This window comes from Passer domesticus, chromosome 3, assembly GCF_036417665.1.
Source record: "Passer domesticus isolate bPasDom1 chromosome 3, bPasDom1.hap1, whole genome shotgun sequence".
Taxonomy (NCBI): domain Eukaryota; kingdom Metazoa; phylum Chordata; class Aves; order Passeriformes; family Passeridae; genus Passer; species Passer domesticus.
Window position 1 is genome coordinate 91490439 of NC_087476.1, and position 24090 is coordinate 91514528.

General features: G+C 40.6%; 1 long non-coding RNA gene across 2 annotated transcripts; it reads left to right on the forward strand.

Moving 5' to 3' along the window:
- The first annotated feature begins 1293 nt into the window (after positions 1–1293).
- Positions 1294–24081, forward strand: LOC135298184 (uncharacterized). 2 transcript variants are annotated; one of them, XR_010360181.1, is made up of 7 exons: positions 1294–1490; positions 2163–2258; positions 3052–3126; positions 3475–3632; positions 3726–3879; positions 6153–6309; positions 23721–24081. It is a non-coding gene; the product is annotated as an uncharacterized LOC135298184 (long non-coding RNA). The 2 variants fall into 2 exon arrangements; XR_010360182.1 differs by having other exon boundaries at positions 2166–2258.
- The last annotated feature ends 9 nt before the right edge of the window (positions 24082–24090 follow it).

The window sequence follows — 24090 nt, forward strand, 5'->3', positions numbered from 1 at the left end:
TACACACTGCTATTGAAAACATGCAGAGAGAAGTGGAATGGAAGTGTCCAATAAAAACATGAGCTTAATGGAAGATTTAAGAATACAAAATTTGTGGAAACAATGTTGAATATTATAATGTTTTCATCCTACAACACTGTTGATTTTTAAATGCACTTCTAATGAAAATAGTATCCCAGCTTACAGCTGAACTGCAGTCAGCTCCCTTTGTGCAAAACACCAATTGATATGGATGAGTTATGCCAGCAAGAAATAAAGATAGAATATGTTATTTGAAAACCATGCTTGTCAGATAAAAGGGGGAATAAATTATTATGTACCTTTGAAAAAAAATACATTAAAGATACAAACAGTGAAGAGAAAAGCATTGGGTGAAGAAATACAGTTAAAAGAGCACATCTGTTTCAAATTCTTATTTGGGGCAAAAGATCCCCACATATGTTTTTATTTTAAATTTGCATGTGTGTTGTTATCCTTGTGTTAACTATTAGGTAAATAAACGTATTGAGAATCCATTTTTCAGTGAAGTTTGGTTAGGAATATTTGTACACACTGTATGAGAGATAATTTGAAAGCTAATTGAAGCTTTGTGAAGAACCAATTTCCCACATGTCCCTTAACTTTTAATACCTGCCTTTCATGTATTAGTACTGATCAAAGGCATTTATTTATTTTGGAAATGAAATAAGTTTCCCCTTTGGTTTGTGTTTTTGACATGATTTACTAGAGAGCAGCATAACACAGAACTATGTCACAGCTACAGCTGTAGCAAGAGCTGAACTGTAGTGGAAACTCATTTGGTTGTGTTTAATGAGAATCATGTATTGAGCTGTGATTGGTTTAGATAGTGATTTTAGACATACTAAAAGTGAAGTCATAAATGTTCCATTGAATAGATAGGGGGATCTCGTGCTAATAAACTTAGCTGTTTGGGCACAAGTAGGAGAAATTCCAGTGCCATTGAAATCTTTGGTAAAAACTATCAGTTTCCTTCAGTGGAACTTGAGTTTTACCCTGCAGCCCTTGTGAGGGTCTCTCCGTCTCAGACAGCGTCTTTATAAAGATTTGTGGTGAAAAAGTATTCCCTTTATGTTGCAAAGTCCGTGTCATTAGAAAAACTAGTGCTTGGGCAGAACATCCTCTCCTGCTTTTGTCATCAAATCAAAGCACCTAACTCAGGAACCTTAACCCTTTCCAAGGCAAAGACAGAGAGGAGGCAATTTATCCCACCTGGGACCCAATTTATCCTCTGGGTGTGATTCGGGAGGGAGCTGCCTTGTACTTGCCCAGGTGGGAGAAGCTGGGAGCTTCCCTGGGGAGCGTGAGGTGCTGGGGTGGTCCAGGGAGCATTGTTAGGCTCTGTCACAGGCACTCTGAGGAACAGTTGCAGGAATATCACAAAATAAAAGTCAAGGGGACATTTCAAGTTACTCCTAAAGTATCTTGGCAACATAAATTCACCTTCTGATGTTGGCTAGGGGAGAACACAGGTGAGAAAGAATTTTTACTGTATTTTGCAGGAGCTAGAAATGCATTTGTTCTTTGAATGAAAATGACTTAATGGACTAATTATGCTCTCTTCTTCACTGCAGAAAAGTTAGTGATTCAATATCATTGCCTCTGCCACTTTATTGCTCCAAGAAATAGTAATAAAAACTAGCAATAGAGTCATTACAGAACTCTATTAAAACCATCACTGTGCCTCTAACTGCTGCAAGTAAAGAAAAAGACTTCTGGGCCAAAGTTTTCTGTCCAAGATTTTTGCCCTCTGTAGAGACGAAGGAGACTAAAAAAGAAATCCCTGTCTGTAGTTCTTGCCAAATAGGCATGGCTTCAGTGTTTGGAGAGTCCCTCTTGGGAGATCAGGAATGGTTCGATGTAGAGAGATTTGCAGAGACTTAAAACTTATAATGAAACTATTATCTTTGCTCTCTCTACTCTTTCTAAATCATATAAAGTCAGGTGGTGTGTTCTCACAGTAGTATTAGTAACTGTCAAGTCAGATATAAAACAAAAAATATTCCTGACTTGGGTAAAAGTTAGAGCTGAGGACAAGAACTGTCAGTAGAGAAGTGATTTTTGTGTTGTCTCCAATAGTAAGGTGTTGCTCTTGCAAATAATTCTCTATAAGATGGTCTGGTGCCAAGTCTCATTAATTTCAGCAGGAGCTTCGTGAGAGCCTGGGGATTCTGCCTTTCAGAGCAATTTGTGTGACTGAGGCTGAGATGGAGAAACAGCTTTGTGTGTTGGAGGACAAGGTGGGGAGCTGCTGGCAGGGGAACTAAGCAGGGAGGGAGCAAGGGGGAAGCTAGAAAGGTAGTAATGCCATTACAATCAGAAGAATTTTCTTGAGTTAAAATCCAGCTGAAATACATTCTGTGTTCTGCTTAAAAAAAATACAGCCCTAATAATCCTGGATTGCCACGGATCAATTCTGCCTCCACTGAGAGCACTGAAGTCTGTTGGTTGGTTTTACAAGCCTTGGTTTCAGCCCCTGTCAGATCATTCACAGACGTACGTTTCTGACTTGCACAAGGTTGCCAGAGCACTGCAGGCTTGGTTTATACCCTCCCCTGTTTTCAGACTAAAATGGAAACATTTTGAAACCCAACCTGACAAAAGTGAAATTCTCAAAGAAAACACAGAAGTCCCTGTTAAATACTCTGGAGCTCATCTTGTGTTATAAAATTCTCTAAAGTTGGCTTGATAAACTCAGGAGATTGAGGATGCATCACCCTATTTGTTTTCAGACCTTCCTCCCCTTTAGCCATCAACAAATTGCTGCTGTGGTAATCACTGCAGCTGATGCTCTTAGGAGGAGAAACTCAGATCATCAGACTGAGGCATGTGGAGAAAGAAAGTGAGAAAATTGAAATACACACTTTTCCTTTGCACCATGCATTTTCCTATAGAGGAAAAATTGTTATTGGGTTTTTGGTTGATTTTGATTTTTTCTTGCCCTGTTTAAGATACTCTATTAAAAAGTTTGTTTACTGTAGGAACTGGCCTGTTAACCTCCTCCCCAGACCAATCCTACCTTCTATTTCACAGAGGTCAGCACCATCCATGCCAGAGAAGGTTTTGGGAGTGACTGAGATATGTGTTGCTGAAAAACCTGTCTTCAGGGTAAGTTTCTCCTTTCCTCTCACCCTCTTTAATAAAAGTTTTGCTGTTGTGGTGCAGTTTGAGCACTTGTCATTAATAATAATTAAAAAATAATGTCTACATGTTTGAAAAGACTGATTGAAAACAGGACTATATGCAATTTGTGTGCATTCAAATACCTAATCTATTTGTGCTGTCTTAATATAAATTTGCTTAAAATAACTTTGTTACTTTCAGAGACTTGGTGTTTAAACTTTTTCCCCGAGTCTCTAAATACTTTTAACCTTTTTTTCCTAAATCTTATTCTGTGCTCCATATGTATGAGTTCTCGTTTTGAGCACTTATTGTTAATTTTTATGATTGGTGTAGAAGAGAAGCATGGAATCCGGGTCACTTGGATTGACTCCATGGGAAAATGCCCCTAAAAATTAATTTATGATGAATGAGATTGATGCTGAAAAGGCTGACTTAATTTGTTTCATTACGTTTGGAAAATGAATCTGAAGGCTTGACAGCAGCAGACTGAGGTGGGCACAGCAAAGCCCGTTTCTTGGCAATCTTCACTCACAGCTTTGTCTGTGCATCTCTCTAATCGTAAGTAATGTGCTGATCTTTGGCAGGTCCTGAACAAAATCCTGAATCAATTTTGCACCCAGGGGAGAGTACAAATCATCAGCGTGATGTGGTTCGTGGTGTTTATTTCTCAGAAACTTCAGTAGTGCAAAGAAATGGTTCTAAAACAGAGACTGCTGGAGGGAGAATGGGAGAAATAATGTAGAGTAGGAAAATAGGATTTTTCCTTCCAATTTATTCAAGGAAAAATGGGGGCTTGAAGACTGGGTGCTGCTTAACCTGTGGAAAGCACAGGTGCTTAACAGGGATTTGTACTTCCATGTACACCATAACTGTTCAGTGGTTCGTGAGCAATGGTCTGCTGGTGGCACAAGGATGTCACACATTAACTTCTGTTTGGGAACACAACCATCTTAAAGCTTCTGAGATGACAGCATTTCTCTTCTCTGCCTTTATTGAATCGGATTAAATGCAGAGCACATTTTTAAAATTTAATGTCAGAATAACTCTCAAATATGTTATTGTGAGAACTTCTGTCATGAGCAGAAGCATTAACTGCTGCCCCTTCTCATTTGACTAATGAAGGGGATGACTAATGAAGCGAGAGTGCAAGAGTTCACGCATAATTTCATTCTATTTGAATTTGAAATGCTGGGTTACAAAAGTGTTATGAATTTCCATTTGTGGCAGAAAGATAACTTGGAATAGAGCTCCTACTTCAAGCTTCCTGCAGGAATTTTCTTTAGCCTTGCTTCTTTTGTTGTAGGGAAATGTAGAGATTTTGAAAATATTTTTCCGTTTTAAACAAAGGGAGCTGATTTTCTGACTTAGCTAGTGTTGGTGGTGTCTGTGTTTTTCAGATGTGGTCTTGACACTCTGGATCTATTACAAGAAAAGCTGAGGGTCTGGAATCTGAGTAACAATGATGGAATCTACCTTGTTTGTCATCAAAACTTAGTCTGGGGAAAATTAAATTTTCCTTTAAAATAATATGTTTAACCCCATTTTTAGATTAGGCTAAATTTGAGAAATAAAGGCATGACTACCTGCTGGCACCTCGTGGTGCATCCAGCCGTGATGCTGTAAGCTTCACTTACCAATGAAAATGGGGTTTCCACATGCAAACACGGAGAAACCTATGGACACTTGGGTGTTAACAAGCACACAATGTCTGCATGTTTATGGCTGTGCAACAGTACACAGACTTTGGCCACAGAAATGTTGTCCATGAAGTGCAAAACCATGGCTGTATACAAAAGTGCATTCCCTGCTGATTAGCAAGCTGCCATAAACCCCTGTTGACACAGCTATTGGTTGTGTGTAATCATGGTGCGCGTTTTTTAGCCATCGCCTTAAGATTCCCAGTTTCTTGTAAAATCAGTCACTGCAGTACTTTCTTTTTTTTTTTTTATTTATTAATACCTGTGTGTATGAGGTGTCTGACAGAGTTATTATCCACTTTGGTGATGAAAAACTCCTGCTGAGGTCCAGGGGAACAGGATTGCAGAGACCAGCACGATGTCTGTCTTATAAAGCGCTCATTCTTCTGGCCGACCATCTGTGTGTGAAAAAGGACTGCTCTTACGCAGCAGTAGTTTTGTTGAGTTTGGCCTTGATTTCTTTTTTCCAGATTCTGCCTAGCAAAAAGGGAGGGAGAGAAGGGAAAAAGCAAGTTTCATTGGGGAATGGAGGAGGTGGGGGTGGAGGGAAGGAGAGCTGAAAGCTTAAAAAATGAGTGACTGGTGGAAGAGTACAGTAAAGTCAGTGAATAATTTTAGTGTCCTGGTCTAGCAGCTTGGGAATGTGCCATGTTAAACAATAACATCTTCCAAGTGAGAAAGACAGAGGGGGAGGGAAAAGTTGGGGTGAAGTGAGAGGAGGGGAGTGGAGGTAAGAGAGGGATTGGATCCTTGAGTACAGTCACTGCCAGTCCTTGGATCAGCTATTTTTTATTTTTATTGGGATTTTTTTCATTAAATATTTGACACTGAGTCAATGCCCAGGATATAAAAATGTGTACTACTCTGTTACCATTGCTTGACAAATAAAATTACAGATAGGCTGCTGGCTTCAGGTTTTATCCAAATAAATTAAATCATTATTGCTTCTTTGGGGCCTTATGGACCTCACTTCCCTAAAATCATTGTATTCCACTGAAGGCGATCCAGAGGCAAAGATGTAGGACTGCCATGCAGCTTGGCCTGGGTCTCTTTTCAGTTCTGTCCATTCACCTACTGAAAATGCTATCCAGAGGTTTTGAAGTCTTCACAGATTTATCCACGTTTTCCAAATGCCTAGTAAGGTTATTCCTTGTGTCACCTGCTGCCAGTTTGCTCTTAGTCTGGTGCAGATCTGGGATTTCAGCACATAGCTTATCTTGGTCAATGTCATGATCTGCTAGGAAAAATTAATGCAGCTGGGTGCTTTGTGAAGCTTTGAGTAAATCCTACAGACAATTTCCTGCTCTGTTTCAGGTGTTTTCTGTACCTGCTTAGCAACAGTTCTGTGCTGCAGGAGTGTTGGTTTCAGGTTTGCCGTGGAGGATAGAGGGGACTTTCAGGGCATGATGACCCAGAACAAAGAGGCTGTCTGTTTGCTGCTGGAGAAAACTTGTCCTGACAGAGATGGTACGTGAGGCTTGGGCAGTGGCCACCCTCAGTCTGGGTTTGGGCTTGCACTGAATGCAATTTTTGTGGTGTCTTGCCGACATCTGGTTGGGAGGAAACTGATGCTGTGAGTGAGTGGGGCCCTTAGTTCTTAGCTTAATTAAGAGTTGAGTTCCAGCAGGTCTGATGCACCATCTGGTGAGAAGATGTCCCGTGTGTGCCTGGCTATTCATGTGTGGTGTGCCCCTCCTCCTCCCCAGCATCAGCACACCGGGACAGCCACTCCCTCCTGCTGCCACAGCCACAGTGGATTTCATGCTTAAACCTGCAGCCTTTCATCTGTGGCTGCACAGACCCCGTGAGACACATTTCTCTGGAGTGGTGCAGCAAACAGGAGCTTCAGCTGCCTGATTGACTGGGAGGTTTTTTCAGGAGAGTGTGAAATTTTAGCAGCCTCAAGGTTTGTTGTGCAGGCAGAGAGATGGGACCAAAAACCTGAGAACATCTCTGGGATGTTGGATAATTTCAGGCATTTGAGCCAATGTTGGTAGGAGGGAAGCCTGAAATTAGCACTGAACTTGTCTGAAAAAAAACCAACTCCAAAACCAAACCCAGACAAAAATTAACAACCAAGAAAAGCCAAATATATATAGGAAGCTGAGCTTCCTATAGCAGGTCCTTTTTAAAAGAGCTAATTTATCATAGCATTGATGGACACCCAGCAAGAGGTAAGAAGGAGAAAGCAACTGCTCTTCTAACTCATAACTTATGTCAGTTAAGAGGTACTTCATGCTTTCATGGCAATGGATGTGAAAAGCCTCCAATAAATGGGTGAAAACAATGTAGAAAACACTTCCCCAGTTATCTAGTATATCACAATGATGCAATAGAAAGAATGGCAACCACAGGAGTGGAAGGTTAGTGACAAAAATCTGTTCCCTGTTATTAAAATTATTCCTGATCTAAAAATGGGAACAAGCAGTAAAAGCACAAGATTTGCTAATGACACAAAAATGTTCAGGAAAACCTAAACTAAAATCAGCCCTGGAGATTGTAGATACTACTAGGATGCTGAATGACTGAATCTCTTTTCTCAGCTTATTTGCTAATATTAATAAATGAAGAGTGATGAAACAAGAATAAATTACATATATGCCATGACTAGCAGGAAATAGCTACTCCCACCTGGCGGGGGGAACACCTCATGTGTCATTATGGCTGTTTCTGAAAATGTCATCTCAAAATCATGGCAGATTCATCTAGAATGCTAGCATTTGGTAGAAGGGGAATGGAAATCAAAGTATAGAACAAGAGCATCCTGCCACAGACCATTCACACCTGTCCTTCTATGTGAAACTTTGAAATAATTTAATATAAAAATATTAAGGATTTTCAGAAAAAAAAACCCCAAAATTGTGGATCATAAGGATGGTATGGAGTGATTTCTACAGGAAAAAGAGCTTGATGGATTTTCTAGGCTGGAAAAGAGTGACTGTGGGGAAAAGGTGATAGTTATTTTTAAAAGCCATAAGAGTAAATGAAGGATAGAGAAATTAAAGAAGGAACTATTTCTATATTCAGTGTTTCTCGCTAAACAAGAAATATGAACAAGCAAAAAGAAGTGCAATGAAGTTGTGGACCTCATTGGTGCATCTTGTCCTGGACAAAAGTATCAGCAGGTTCAGAAAGGGATCAGGCAAATTATAGGAGGATGGGTTTTTGAGTCCCTTCCAGGCAGGATGGTGCAGGTGCCAACTGTCAGTTCAGAAATCTCTGAGCTGGTACCTTCCTGGGAGCTGGATGGGTACAATAGGGAAAGAATTACTCTGTACATACCCCTCTTTCTTATAAGTATTTTTAGACTGAACTCTGTAGGCCTTTGATTGGCTCAGATGGTTGTGCCAAATTATGAGATATGTTTTTTCCCCACTAGGTGAGGTAAGAAATTGCTTCTTGTTGGCCTGGCACAAGTGAATGGGGAGGGTGTTTGGTGAGGAGGAAGGCTCTGCACAGGGGAACCAGACATGTGGCAAGGGTGCCCATGTTCCTCTCTGGCTGTGCAAGTGGAGAGGATGATGGAAAGTACTGCCAAGCAATGTGCCCTTTCTTTGATACAGGCAATCTGTCTTAAGTGATCCAAACCACATTTTTACACCACAGAAAATGATTGGCCACAGCTAATTTGGGAGATGGAAGTCTGCTCTGGGAAAGTGAACAACAGCTGATCAGAGGGTCATGTTCTTGCTGATAGTGGGGCTGCTGATGTTTTTTCCATATCAGTGTCAAAGAGGGAAACCAGCAGCTCATGTGCCAATGGGAGGGGTATCTGTTACCAATGTCAGTACTTTGTAAACTACTTCACTATACTCCTTGTATCTTCTCTTTACCCCTTAGACTCTGCTTTAATAAATATTTTAGATGGAGAGATATTCTCTGAAAAACCTAAATGTCCTGTGTAGATACACTGTAAATGTGTAGAAGAACAGACCCTCCATTTACCACTTGCTCTGGGTTCCGCTCACAAAAATCTGATGGTAAAAATGAGTAGAATAGACTGGGAGAAATCAGGTGAAATATGCTCTGATTTAGCCATAAAAGCCGATATTAAAAAAAATCATCAAAACAGTTAATAGATCTATGTGAATAGACAATGACTTTCAAAGTGTAACATGAGTTTTGATGAAATTCTGCAATATTTGGTTCACATTGTGGGGTCTTTTTTTTCCATTTCTGATTTTTGTCCAAAACTGGAAGTGCAGGAAATCCCTCAAGAAAGGCAGTTCTGGAGCTTTCCAGCTTATTTCAGGGCTCTAGAGATTCAGATAGTTTGGGTAAACCTGTGAACTTTTGGATGTTTATCTGAACTGAACCTGAACTCTAAATCTTCTAGGGTTCACCCAGCTAAGTCAGAGGGAGGAAGGCCCATAATGATAATTTTAAATGATTATTTTCTCATTGAGCCATGGATATGACCCTTCTCAGTCTCCTGAGAATTTCTTTGTGCTGCATGGAACAATGAGAAAGCTAAATAGTGTGTATCACATATGCACAATTAAACATTGTATGCACCATTACGGTTTTAACTGCTATACACCCCAGTTGCTGGTTGCTGTCTTTGTAGGAGGATTTAGCTAGAAAACAGATGACTGTTTCCAGACTGGTATTGTCTTTAGTGATATCTTTCATGCCACATGAAGATAACTTAGGGAAAAAGCACTAGAAAAAAAAATACTGAACTGCAATAGGCAAAGCCATGAAAAGAAAAAAAAAGATTAAAAAAATGCATAGGTATAGTGTTCATTCTGCCAAGTTTTAAGAAGTGACTATAGTTACATTTTCCTTGTCTGACTGTATAATCACAGCATCTGAGCTCTTGATGTTTATGTATGGAGATCTCTGGGAAACGGAGGAGCACTTTGTAATAATCTCTATTCTACAGAAAAGAATTTTTTATAATACCAAAGATAACATCACACCTTTCCTGATGTCAAAGGCAAGGTATAAAATCAGGAACCAGCTGATTTTTCTTGCTGCAGGACTTTTCTAGTAGAAGTTAATGTAGGAAACCCACAGCAGAGTGAGAAATGGAATCAGGATTTCCCTCCACTTTGTCAAACTATCCACACATATCCCGTCATCTTCAACAATTACCACTGGGTCAAATTTGTACACTTGCATTGCATGTCCAAGATGAAAAGATACAGAAGTGCTGCACTGGTCTAGCTCTTGTGTCTTCTGTCCTTGTGTATCAGGAATAACTGTGCTCTTGCACACACTGATGCACAGGTGTAGTGAAAACAGAGTGTACATAGTATTACAGTGTCCTTCCAGATGCAGGAGAATGAATTGCTAGAAGAGTGCATAGCTAAATTTCACTTGGGGAGCTGGCAGACAGGTGCTCTGGTTGGAAGTCTAGAGATGCAGTGTGCTTTGTGCTAAAGCTTGCTTCCCAAATGCTTTCCCAAGTCATGCTTCTAATGTTTGTGAAATCACTGTGACTTACCACATCAGCAATCATTTATGGCTCTGGAGCATGCTCTGTCATGCAAGAGAAATTCAGAAGAGCTCATTTTATTTTTCAAGAGAATTTGGAAACCATCAGTGTTGTGTTTGAGCTCCTGGGTTTTCCACAGGACTTGGCATTCAGCAGGGCTATGCTGCTATCATCAGCTTCTCTCCATGGAGCAGCTGCATGCTGAGACATTTTCCAAACTTCAAGGATTGTTGTTGGGTCCTTCAGGCACAGGAAGTGTCTCTTGTGAACTTCAGACTAGACTTGTTACAGATTTTTGACAGGACTCTCAAACAAATTGCAGTAACTTTATACTTTTGAACAGAAGCTATGTGGGATTCAGTAATTTTATGGGATTTCCAGATTTTTGAGATTTCACTTTCTGTTTTTCTCTGAGTATGCAGCCATGAAGTTCATAGATGTAAAGTTCTGAGAGCTGTATTTAAGGACTGATGTTTACCAGTCCTTGTGAATGGAGTCTTCTAGCCTGGCTTACCTTGTTTCACATTGCATTCAGTTTTTCTAAAATATTACCTTCTGGAGAGTATGCTTGTCTAACCCTCATTCAGCTTCTAGGAACATCCTATTGGAAACATTTAGGGATTTTTTTCTCCTATTGGAGCCAATTCAGTGGAACACTAAGTGAGAGAAATGTGTTAATGAACAAATCCTCTGTAGGGAATGGCTTAGAAATGTCCATGCCAGCAGGATGCAGGAATGTCTCCTAAATGTATTTAACCCCAAATGTGCAACTGTGTTTATACAGCAGATCAAAGAAAATGAGCTTCTATACACAAGGTCCGAGGAGATCTGAACCAGGGCAATTATACTCACTTGAAGGATATAGCACAGTGAACTTCTTAAGATCAAAGACTGTTTTGGGGCTTTTCCCACAGATTGAACTCTTAGTCTTAGCTCAAGCTCTAGGTATAAAATTGATTCAAATGTTTGCTGTGTGAAATCTTTCTGGTTTATCTAAATATGTGTTGTTCCTCTGCTTCTGTCTTAATATTGACATTTATTTTGTCATCCAAAAAATGGTTATGACTTCCTTTTGAAACCAGAACATTGGATACAAGTTTACAAACTTGAGTCCTTGCAAAAAAAAACTTAGATGTGAGTCTTGCAATGTCTTTTACTATGAAAATGTTTGAAAGAGAAGTCCAGCTGAAAGCAGGATGCCATCATCATTATGATGCTAGTGCTGATGCAGATTTCTTTCAGAGGTAGAGAAAAGCCAGGAAAAAAAATGGTATTATCAGCGGAAATTAAAACATTCAAAGGAGTGAAGTGTAAGAATAAGCCTCTTTCACATGCCCTCAAAAGACATCTTTCAGCTGGGGCTTCAGATAAGGAAACATTTCCAGTAGAAGTGCAATTAGGAGAAATAATTGGGTTGGTTGAACTCTGAGTGAGTTGACCCTGAGCCTCATTGTGACTTAGGTCTGATACTCTCTCTGGAGAACAGATTCTTCCCTGAGTCCCAATGCCACAGGTTGAAGCACTGACTCTTAAAAATGTCAACCAGTGGGGCAGCTAAGATCCTGTTTTGAATGGGGATCTGAGCAGCATGGTTTGGATCCCCTTTATCTCCAGGGAGCTTTAGCATGCTGTGACACTTGATTTCTTTTGTTGCACTTATTTATTTTGAGTTGTATTTATTTTGAGTTGTACACAGCCCAGTTCCTTCTCTCCTGATGAAATCTGAGTGTGGTTCTTAATGTCTTGTGTTTTGTTGAGCCATGAGTTGCCATGGAAATGAGTTTGATGTTGCAAATCTAATGAAGTATCCTATATTGTGGAACAAAGAAGAGCAGGAAGTGGTGACACTCTGGGCAAGAAGCCTCATGTGAAAGTCTCTTGTCTGAGATCAGTATAGGTCAGCCTGATAATACTGGTGCTGCTTACCTTTGTCTTTCAGCAAATCAGAGAACCTTACTGGGACTTCCTCTGATTAGGAGTCATTCATTACATAAATGTGGATTTTAGAGCCTCATTTCCTATATGCTTTTTAAAATCATGGCTGTGACATTCTTGTTGTTTGCCTGCTTAAAATTTTTCACTTGTTGAAAAAGGAAGGAAGTACAACAAAAACCAAAAATATGTATGGGTCAAAAATTCAAGAATGGCTGAGAAAAATGCCAATGCCCTCCATTTTAGTCCACGATGCAGTGCTACACGATGGATGTGCTGAGAAGATGTGTAAAATCAGAGCACTGTTAGAGTAATTCTTTAATTGTTAAACTGTCAAAACAGCTGTTAATCTGCAGTGGAGGGACTTCCCAGGGCAGGGGTTGTGTCTTGACCTTTGTGTTTTATAGTCAATGCTCCTCATTTCCTTCACCTCTAATAGGCTTCAAAATTATACAGAATCATGCATACTGAAAGAAACAGAGTTCTTAGGAGGGGTGGTGCAATCTCTGAACAGCTGCTATTATTGTTTCCTCGTCAGTCGTACTTCCAAGTGTGTAGGAAGCTGAATTCTTCTTGTACAAATATTCCCTATAATTTGTATCTCACTTCCTTTCCTGGGGTGGGCTTTTTTCTCTTTGGGCATGTGAAAAGGCTGGAAAACTGCATGGCTAATGCAGTTGCTCAGTGCTGTCCTTTTCCAGAACTGTGGTGTGTGCAGGATTGTGCTGGGAATTTTCCCCCTTGTGCTTGAGCCCCGACTACAATTTATAGAAGGGTGGAAGTCTTGACATTTGGAACACAGCAATGCCTGTTGCTTATTTCCCAGTAGAACTTTCAACCTAAAAGATTTAGATGCTTTTCTTTATTAAATGGAGAAAATACTTCAGTGTTTTCAGCTCAAAGCCCATCAGCATATCTCCATATTTTGTCAGGGGGCCCAGCTGCCAAATCTCAGTGGAAGTGCTGTTAGCAGTGGTGGTAATCCAGCATGGTGGTCTAAGAAAAGGATAGGAGCCAGAAATTTCTGCTCAGGCTCCAGTTTTCTCTTTTGTTATTTGGCTACAGCCACTGAAACCAAAGCTTTGAAAAAAAGTGTCTGGTTTGTGATAAACTAGATGGTCACCCCAGAGTCAGGACCTGCCCCCCTTGCTTTTGGAAATGTTATCACATAACTTTTTACCTCTGTTTCTTGATCCATCAGCTCTCAGTGATGCTATATTTCTTAAAACAGACTGTGCTGCTTGCAGTGCAGTGGTTAAATCTAAAGAAATAAATGTGCAGATGGTAAAATAGGTTGTTAATTTTGGTCCGTAATTGCAAACCGAGACTAGAGTAGGAAAAGTCATGCAAAACAGGAGTATATGTTTGAGACTTTAATGTCTGCCTTTAAATTTCCATCTCTGTGTGTCTCCTTCTATTCCTCTCTTATGTGCACATGTCCCCAGACCTCATACTCTGGAATCCAGCTCATCCCTGCTGTCACCACAGTGGCATTTGGCAGTCCCTGAGGTGAGAGAGTGAGCTGAAAGTGTGCTGTACGGTGTCCTGCAGCTCTGCCCTGATGCAAAACACATTTCCCACCTCTAGGATGCTTTCCCATGTCTCCCCTTTCTGAGCGCTCCCTCTTCCCTTACTCCCACAGGACAGCACTCCATATCCTTCAAGCAAAGTTTTACATTCAGATGACTAATTTTAACCTGATTATTGTTTGTGAAACCAATAATTGGAAGAAGTCAGTCATTGCTTAACAGCTTTAGTGGTAAATCAGTTCCAGCAGCTTGCTGGGCTGCTGCTAGCATGAATCCACGTGCTTCTCAGCTAGGCGCTCTCGTCTCTCTCTCCTCCCCTCTCTCTCTCTCTCTGAGATCCTTTGCTGGGTCCATATGGGTTTGGGGATGTAAGCACTTCAGAGGAGTGTTTCAATATATGGTTATGATTCTAATTTTTGGCATCAGCTTTTTATTACAAGTTGTTGACTGGCTGGAGGCGTGAGAGAGTGGGAGCAGGGAGGGTTCTCGACCATGTGTGAAGCGAGGAGACAGCAGTAGCAGAAATAGTACAATAACTCTTCTCTGGAGCATGAAAATGGGGTCTGGAGCCTTCCCCTTGGCCCCTAATCTCTTGCTAGCTCTGGGGTTTATAGCATGGACCGTGACAGTTTTGCTGCAAGGAGGGGTCAGGATTTCAACCACAATAAAAGTTGTAGCTCTAGTTAGTAGCATGTAAAGTATTTTGGTCTGGCAAAAAAAAAAAGGCACTTAAATTATGAAATCCAAACCTCTGTTTTAAAATAGTATCTATCCAAAGTACTGGTGTTCATTTTTGGTATTGTTTTGAGTTTGATTTTCTTGTGGGCCTAAAAATGTAATAAAAATGTAAGCAGATGTGTTTATATGATAATAGAAAAAGAAAGAGAAAAGCTCCTGAAATGCAGAAATTTGGTTTCTATTTTATATTATGAGGAAGTTGATACTTTATAAATAAATTAGTAAATGCAATGATATTTCCAAACAAAACCAGTAACAATTGTAAGAGATTGCACAAAATTTTTAGTAAATGGCAGGACGCAGAGTAATATCCTCTGATTATCAATTACAGAACCTGGAGATCAAAAGCTAAAACTAAACTCAAAAAGGAATGAAAATACTTCAGGGGCAGAACGCTCATGTTCAGGCTCTGTGCTGGAGTGATATTGTGTAGCTGCCTTACAATACCAGACATAATTTCTGTGTGTGCAGCACCACACACAGCTCTCCCTAGCAAAACAGTGATGCGCCATGGTTGATGGGAAAACCAGAATAACAGAGATTCCCAAGGGCATGAGGGGAGCAAAAGTATTGGGCTGACTTAGCATGGAGCCAGGTCTGACACAGCTGAAACTCTTAACTCTTGTCCAACACAAGCCCTGCTGAACATAACCTGGTCACTTTGAGATGATAAGCTCCCTGCATACCATGTTTTCCTGTTACTCTGCCTTGTGCTGGTCTTATAAAATAATAATAACCTGAGCAGCCTTTTTGAGCACCCGAGGACTGGGTTTGCTGGGCTGTATCATGCTGAAGCAGCAGGATGAAAGCTGCCAGGGGGTAATGCTGGAGATAGAGGATTCCAGCTAGCTGCAGGTACTAGGCATTTGTGTCTTACTCCCAGGTGCTTTTACCTCCTCACAAACTATGTGGATAGCTGAGGTACCTAAAAGAGGGTTAGAGATGCCACTTTAGAGTAAGCAGAGAGGTGGACCCTGTGATCTCATGTAAAATGCTTGCCTGTAAGAGAAAGTTTTGTGGACTGTGAAATTTTGGATGAGTTTTGGGCCTTACTGAAAGTAGTTAGGGAACAAATGAGTGTACAGAGTCCTTCTGAAGGAGAAAAGGATGAGAGTATTCCATGGAGACATATTAAAGTCAATCCAAAGTGAACTGATGACTTTACAACCCTCAAACAAATTATCCCAGATCATTTGTTTTGTGCAACAGGATCATGTATGAAATATGAAAATGTGTACATGACCTTCTTTTAAACTGCTGTGATTTATTACTGCCAGAGCCACGAGGGAATCAAAATGAGTTTATGAAGAAATCAATGTTATGGGGGATTGCAAAATGATGCTGGGTCTGACGAATCCTTTCTGAAACCCTTTAACCACAAGAAATCTGCTTCTTTACTCAGATGTTGCAGAGTGGATAAGTCATCCACTCTGATTCCAAAAAGCTTTAGGTCTCTAAATGATTTTCAGGATGGTGATGTTTGCCTTTTTTATTGTTCTGTGCAGTCTTCTGCATGCACTTATGTTTTATTGTCATCGTGTCTCCTAGTTGATGAGAAATCTGAATGATGCTGTGTGGTTTTTTTTTTGGCTGCATAAAACAACCCGGATCACCTTTTTCAGATTTTTCAGCAACCTTTATTTTACTTGCTTTGATAAACTTGTTTCAGTTTAAAAGCTACTATATTCTTTCATATTTATAATTTGATGTATACTTTACCCATTTCCCCACCCTTCTCAGTGTCTTCATTCTGCAGCTCTCTGCGGGTGATAGTTCTGAAGAATGCAGAAGAATAACAGGGAGAACAAGAAACTTTTGTTTTCTTTGAAGAAAACAAAATTCTTTGAACTGAAAAATGGGACAGCACAGTCCCATTATCATAATACAACTACCTCTGTTTGGGAAGGTACCACAGACCCCTGATTTTCATTGCCTATCAGTGTTTTCTATAGTATAGGAGCAAATCTATTTGTGTCTTAAATTATTTTTTTTTCTCCTTTTCTGATTTCTGATGCTGACTGAAAGCCTTTGCTCATGAAACCATTTGGGTAGCAGGTTTTTCTTCTTACCAGAAGAGGAGGATGATGACACTCCTTTCCCTGCCTAGAATAGGCAGAACTTTCTCTTCTTCTGATAGAAAATAGTCAAGAGTATGCATGACAGGGCTGTGTCCTGTATGGACATATTAATTCTACGTGTGTCTCGTCTTGAGGTAAGTCTTACTTACCATACTTTACTTTGGGGATGAAAGAATGAGACTTCTTTTTCTCAAAAACAAAACCCCAAAACCCCAGCAAAAAGCTTGACCAAACAAAAAACCCCACAAAAACCAACCAACCAAGCAAAATTAAAAAAACTTTTGTGCTCAGACAAGATTAGTGCTTTAAATTCTTTCTAATATTTTGATGAAAAATCATATCCTGTAATGTTTATTATTATTGCCATGCATTGTTGCTAGTGCTATTGTTTTCAGTCAAACCTCTGAGTTTGTTTAGGTTTTATTTCCAGAAGCATGTTTTGTCTTGAGACCATAATTTGAAATTGATTTTTTTTTTGTAGTCTGATTTGGTAAAATGCTGTCCTTTAATAGGGATGAAATGAGCTCAGGAGGGGCTTGGTTCTGTGTTAAGGATACGGATTTTAGGACTGGCCTTCAATAAGAGGGTTAACTTGACAGCTTGCACTTTGTGTCCCTCTCTCTGCTCCCACATCCCGCTCGTGAGAGCAGAGCAATTGGTGCTGGAGAGCTGATGTCTGCATGGGGCACATTTCAGGTGCCCTCTCTTGAGCTGTTTCCAGTCTGGGCCTGGAGGCTCATCCTCATAACTTGCCACAGGGCAGTAGATGCACCACTGGAGTGAATCTTCCAGCTGAGTTTCATAACCCAGTTTGTGAGCCCTGAGGCTGTTTGAAGTGCAAACCAAAGGATGGTAACTGGGATCATGGTGGCATTTGCTTCCAAAGCTTGCTCCTGATTTGAAACAGAAAATTAGTAGAGCTCAACTTGATTTCTTGTGCTCTGTGATATCTGACACATTGGCCTCTATGTGAATATCCCTGGCTGGTTAAATCCTTAGAAATGCACCTGAGGTCTCAGGCAAACTTAAGCATTTTTGACCTTTACGCACTTAAAAAAAACAACAAAAAAATTCCCCAAAACCCAAAAACCAAAACCCAAAACAACAACAACCAAACAAAAAAACCCCCCTCAAAATAAAAACTTAAGTACTTTAAGAATTCATGTGCAAAGTACATTAAAACTGAATGATTGTCCATCCCATGTTTCGGATCATATGAAGGTCATCTGAAGCAAGTATCTTGCATTTTCATCTGTTCATTTTCAGTGTTCAGTATTTTTTCCAATATTCGGTAGCCTTCAGCAGTAATTTTTCACATCCCCATGCTATCTACAGTGTCAGCTTTACCTGCCCTGGATTCTTTTCCTCTTGCATTACACCCCCATGTCTACACACACAAGATTTTTTCCCTGTTTTGCTTTATCACCTGTAGAATATACACTTCTGAGATAAAAGCACAGTTGGTAACAGGGTGATGTGTCTATCCACCCCAGCCCAACTCAGATTTGGGTACATAATGCGTCCTATTAAATTCAGGATTACCTTCATCTATCAGCCACTGGTGTAAGTAGAGCTACAAGTCCAAAGAATGTAATTCTGTATTAGCCATATTTTTCTACATCTGTATGTTTATAAGAAAAGTATAGTTCTAATGTGCTTGATGTTTCTAGTATATTAAATATATACAACAAACAACCATTAATGAGTTTTAAAACTGTGATGCTTATTCAGGCCACTCAGTCCTCTTGAATGTGAGCCAACATTAATTCAAGCTCAGTTGATCCTAATAAGTAACTAAGGCCCCATTTCATAAACATGCAATTCTAGCTTGTTGTTTCTGGCACTGCCATTAAGCAAAAGTCTCTACCCTCAGAATGACAGAATTAAGGGATTAGGGATAAACTGAAAATTGTGAATAATTCACAATTTCTTCCCTTCTCTCCTCCCCACCAAAGGCAGCTCTAGAGGGGCTCAGAAACTGCTCTCAATTATGCACCTTTTCTTCTGGGAGTTATGCACAGCAGTGTGACCTGCCAGTGCAATGAGATTTGCTTATATGAAAGAGTCTGTGGGACCAGATGTAATATCTGATACTTTCTCTTGTCATTATTGGTTCACTGGAACAAAGCACCAGTGCCTGCACTAAAAGGTACTGCTTACAGTTATCCACCCTGAAGGGGAACTTGAGTGTTCCCCAGTGTGTGTTGTCCCAACAATATGTATGTATTTTCAAAAGACATCTATGGCATTTCAAAAGAGATCTCTGACATTTTTTACTAAGATGCAATCAGGGTCACTCCTTACCCTGGCCCTCCAGGTAATGTAGAACATGTGCTCTACTTGTTCCTGGAATAGATTTTCTCTTCAACTTTCCTGATTTTGCCGAAAGATATTTTATAAAGACCCTGCTGGATATGAGAAGCTTTGCAGCAAATTAGCAGGAGATGCATTTTGCTACATAAAATCCAGTAAAGTAGAAGCTCACATTAAAGCAACATAGCACAACAATTGTATTTCTCAATGCAGACATCTCTTACTCAACCTTTATCTCTTCCATGCCACTGGATTTCAAGCAGCTGTGGAAGCCCTAGAGTTGTATTTCCAGGACATAGGGGTTTGGAACCACCCTTTCACGTGCTTGTCCAGTGCCCAGTCACAGGTTCAGTCACTCTCTGACCTTGTAGATTCCATGGCCATGTGGAGGAGAGTAAGAGGTAAGGAAACACTTTGCTTCTCTCCTACAGTAAGAATGACTTGCATTCATGAAGTCTCTGTTGCTAACACACTCTTTTGTGCAAAGGCTGAACTTTCTTGCTGATGCTGTAATGTTTGTATAATGCTTATGTACTGTTGCATTGTTGTGCCAAAATAATAATAAAAATATTTAGTTAAATTAAAAATTGAGATATTAATGGCCTTATAGACTTGCTGTCTTTATTCAGTGCCAGTGAATGGCTGTGCTGTTGGTAGCACTCATTAATATTTCTCAAGTGGTTGCTGATGTCATTATTATTATGGGCTTTCTTTTTCTTCATGTGCATATATTATTTTTAACAAAGCATGTGGGGAAAATGCTATGTGAGGAACGTATTCAGAAAAGGCCAGATCAGTTTGTAAGAGAAATCAGGTGTGTTGCCATCAAGTTTTGGGTCAGTAGCAGGGCACCAAGTGACTTGGCTTTCTTGAAAAACAGAGTAAGGCTTTTAATTTCCGAACAGAATGGGGGAATGCGTGCAACCCACAGAGACTGGAGTCTCTCCAGGCCTATCTAACATAATGAGAGAATTCTTTGTGAAATGCATAAAATGATGACATTTTAGTGGTGAGTGAAATACTTGATTACTTTTTCCATAACCTAAAATAATCGGAATGTTCTTATGCAATCCCATTCCCAGCGAGGACTAGAATGTGTAACCTCACCATATATATTCTCTGAGACATCTCTAGGGCAGAGTGTGGTGATACGGAAAAATACATTGGAAAGTATTTTTTTTAAGCCCCAAGAAGAAGTTACAGGCTTGTTCCTCTGAGAAATTATCCAGAAGACGAATTCAGAGTCATGGTCACAATCTGAGGAAAGAAACGTTAGTCTGGGCAAGGTTTGCTGAGCTCTTTGGTGGCCACTGAGATAATGGTGTGTGTCTGACTTAGTCTGGCTTGTCCACATGGCTCTTTGTAGAAGGAGAGAAGGGACACAATGCCTGCTGGCACCTGGGGACAGGGCGACACAACCCTGATCCAGGGGAGTGCCAGCCAGGATGGACTGACTGTCAAAAGGACAGCTGGGCCCTGAGCTGCCTCTTCACCCTCTTTCAGCACACCCTGTTCCCTGCCACCATCCTGAGGGAGTCCACATCCATTGTTAGTGCTCCTGGGGCTACCGTAATTTCTCCTCAGGTTTGGGTATGGAGGATTAAGCGAATCATCCTCAAGGGATTTTGATATTTTGTAACACAGTGGAGATTTAAAAAATATTTTTCTAAGTAGTATCTCTGATTAGCAAGGGTTAGCATGGTCTTTCACAGAAAATCTTTTCTGGTAGAATGAGAGGCAGGATTTAGCATTTCAGAGGGGTAAAGAAAAATGAAAACCTATTAAAATGGCACTGAGGACAAGTGTGCTCCTGCAGCAATAGGAGTACTCCTGGGTACTGTGCTGGGGTTTGTGCTTCATGCATGGACACTGAACAGCTCTGTCACAGTTTAGCATCACACTGACACAAGCCATAGCCAACCACAGAAGAAAAAGATAATTTCTGCCCTGTGGGAATGGCAACTGGACATTCAGGAGGAATCTGCTAGGCTGAGATTCCCAGTACACAGAGAATTGCACTGGCACGTGGAACAGGAATAGACAGGCAGTGGGTGATACCGGTTTGAACAGCTTGGATTGCTTCAAATGTAGCCCCAATCTTTCTCCTCCCAGTAGCATCCCAGTCCTGCTGCCAGAGGGTGTACTTAGTCACTGAGGACAGGCAGAATATGCATTGCTCAGCATGGCTGTTGTATCAGACTCAGTGGATATCAATTCTTCCATATTTTATGTTGCCTAAATAGAGCAAGTTTATAAAAAGTGGTGTGCAAGATGTTGGCACAACATCTTGTGGGGACACACAGTACCCAGAGTGGCTGTTTCTAATGCAAAAACTTTGGAGCATTTAAAGCTGGACCTGTTTCACTGAGGAGTTAGACCACGAATAATCCTGTGTAAAGGAGCTAACATCTATAAGAGATTGAAAGACTGGAAAGGGCTGCTAGAGGTTATATATTGACTGAAGATGAGCCAGGCTACATCATGCCTGTTCACCAAATTAATTATTTGTTTCAATATTTATAAAAGTGAATAGGAAACAGATGGCAGAACTGGAGATACTTGTTAGGTTTCTGTAATGGAGAAAGGAGAAAGAGAGAGTGGAAATCAGAATCTCACCATAAGAGAGGAACAGGAAATTAAAATGTCAGACAACTGACAAAACTGCAGGACCACACACAAATATAAAGAGTTTTCCCATAGGATCTCCACAACATTTTAAATTTAAGTCTTTTGTCTTTTACCACCCAGAAATCAGAAAAAAAGTGGGGGGGCTTTTTTTTTTTTTTCTTTATTTTATTTTTTTTAAGGAAAGTCTAAGCATAACCCTCAATCCAGTTATTAGAATACAGTATGTTGAAAAATTTTTTAGAAACTTCTCTGAGTGGTTTGGAAAAGTTCTACTGAGATATCGAATGAGAAGGCAGAAAAGAGCAGAGATGGAAGCTGCTGATTCATGTATTGAGTATTCACATCCTTGTCCTCGGCAGGAAGAATTAATACTCTTTTTTCTGCAAAGTCTGGTGGTGTGGTCACCAAAGGCCCTGCAGATTGGGGTTATCAGGGACCTCAGGGCTGTGTTTGTCCTCTGTGTTTATTAAGAGCACCTGTGGCTTGTGGTCTGTCCTTGAATTTGGCTGCATTGAAATTAATTTCCCCTGATGTGCAAGAGGGGAACAAGGGAGTCCTGCTGGCATGAGGGGCATCCTTACAGTGTATGTTCCACCTAGAATGTTGGAATGGGGGAGAATGAAAACAAGGGGGTAAAAAGACTGGGCATTTTCATATTGAATAGATTTGCTGGAATTGTGCCAGTTGTATTAACTGAAGGTCAGGGATCCTGGATTCATGTGGGATTCTGATAGTCCACCTGCAGCCAGCACACAGCAATGTATTCTCCAGTAGAAGAGAAATTTAGCAAATCCAGGTTGCATTTCACAGAAATCTGTTTGTGCTGCATCATCACCTAAATCAGCTGGATTTGAAAATTGGTTGAGAATCCAGATATACATACTGGTTTCTTCCCCTCTCAGAACTGCTTCTAGTTTTCAGTATCCTTGGGAACACAGGGAGATATGGGCTTTGTCCAATATCCTCCCAGATGGAAGGGTTTGCTGTCACTCTAATAATCTCTGCATCTTTAGCTGCCCCTTGCTTCATATTCAGCAGTCATCAGTGAGTAAGGGCTGTCTGCTGACCTTTCCTTCAACAGTTCATTCTGAGCCAACTGCACTGCTCTGCTGAGATATGGCCTTTTTTCTTTCTTTCTGTGTTTTTTTTCTGTCTTGTGGTAGGGTTTTCTGTGTCTCACTTTGACTTTGGCCATGTGCCTCACAAGCTATGGACCCTGAATGCCTGCTTTATTTGGAGAATGTAGGCTTTTCAGTTGGCTTGACCTCCCAGTTTCCTACTCTCCTTTGACCAGCTTCTGCCTTGCCAATCTTTGTATTAAGCTTTTTTCCTCACTTTCATTGTATAAGTTCACTCATCCTTCATCCTTCCCCCCTAAAAGAGAAGAAAAAAATTTGCTAGCTGCTGCTAACCATTGCCCAGTCCTTCTGCTCATGTTGGATGTTCACCCCAGAGATAAGGAATTTGCAAGTTCCTATTCACACCAGATGCTGCTGCTGAGGATTATCCTGTAACTGGTAAAATAGCTTTTTTTTTATGGGTCTGTCTCAGAAAATTGTTGCCCACTGCATTTTAGCATAGATTGGCAAATCCAGCCCTTTTCAAGCAGGTTCTATAGTCTGAGAAATGTTCTGTTCTGTCTTCCGAGAGTCGACTGTTTGGGTTAGTGTTGCTGAATAGAACTATAATTTTAGAGAGAAATGCTTGTCCCTCAGTCGGATCAATGAGAGCAAGGTTAGGCCTTTTAGATCAACTACAGACCACAGTCTACCATAAAAATGACTTTGCAGGCAGCTCTTTCTCCAGTTAGCAGCTGGTAAACCACAAGAACAAAGCGAGGAGCAGAACTTGGCATGGTGAAGTCCTTGTCCAATGATAATAAGATACCTGCAAAGAAGATGGGTTTTGTGATTTCCCCTGTATGTCCTTTCAAAAGGAGAAGCATTGGAAGGACAGGTGAAATAATTGAAATCAATGGTGCAGCAGTTCAGGAGCAAGCAGAGTGGCAGATGGATTCATTCTTTATTTGTCTAGTGATCTAAAAGGGGAGTTTTTTGTAAAGGCATGGCTTTTTATGGCACTTGTTGTACACAGGTACTGTGGGAGCAGCAAATATATTTGGTTTTAGCTGGGTGTTAAAAGGAGGAGTTAGCACTTTGGTTTTTGCATTTCTGCCTTCCTCCAAACACTGGGAGATTTACCATGTGCTTCCTTTGGCGGGTAGGTATCTCAGGAACCTGGTGCTTCCCAAAGGTCTGGACAGAGCTTGTCTGAAGTTACCATTTACTGAGCATGTGATGAAATCAGCAACGTTCAGATGAGGCACACTAGGAACCCGTGATTTTGCTGTTCCCTGAGTACAAGACTCACCTGTGGAGCAGGGTATGAAGGAGGTTTGTTGTGCAATTTTTGATCTACTCTTCTGACACTGCTTCTGATAAAGCCAGATCTAAGTTCATACCAGGGGCTACTCCAAAGATGAGCTGTATTTGGTCCACTGAATTTGTGACTTACAGGCTAAAAGAAGGCATACATGTTACAGAAGTGCTGCCTGTGACTGGCTGAAGAGTAAAAATAGTTTCTTCTCCCCCAGA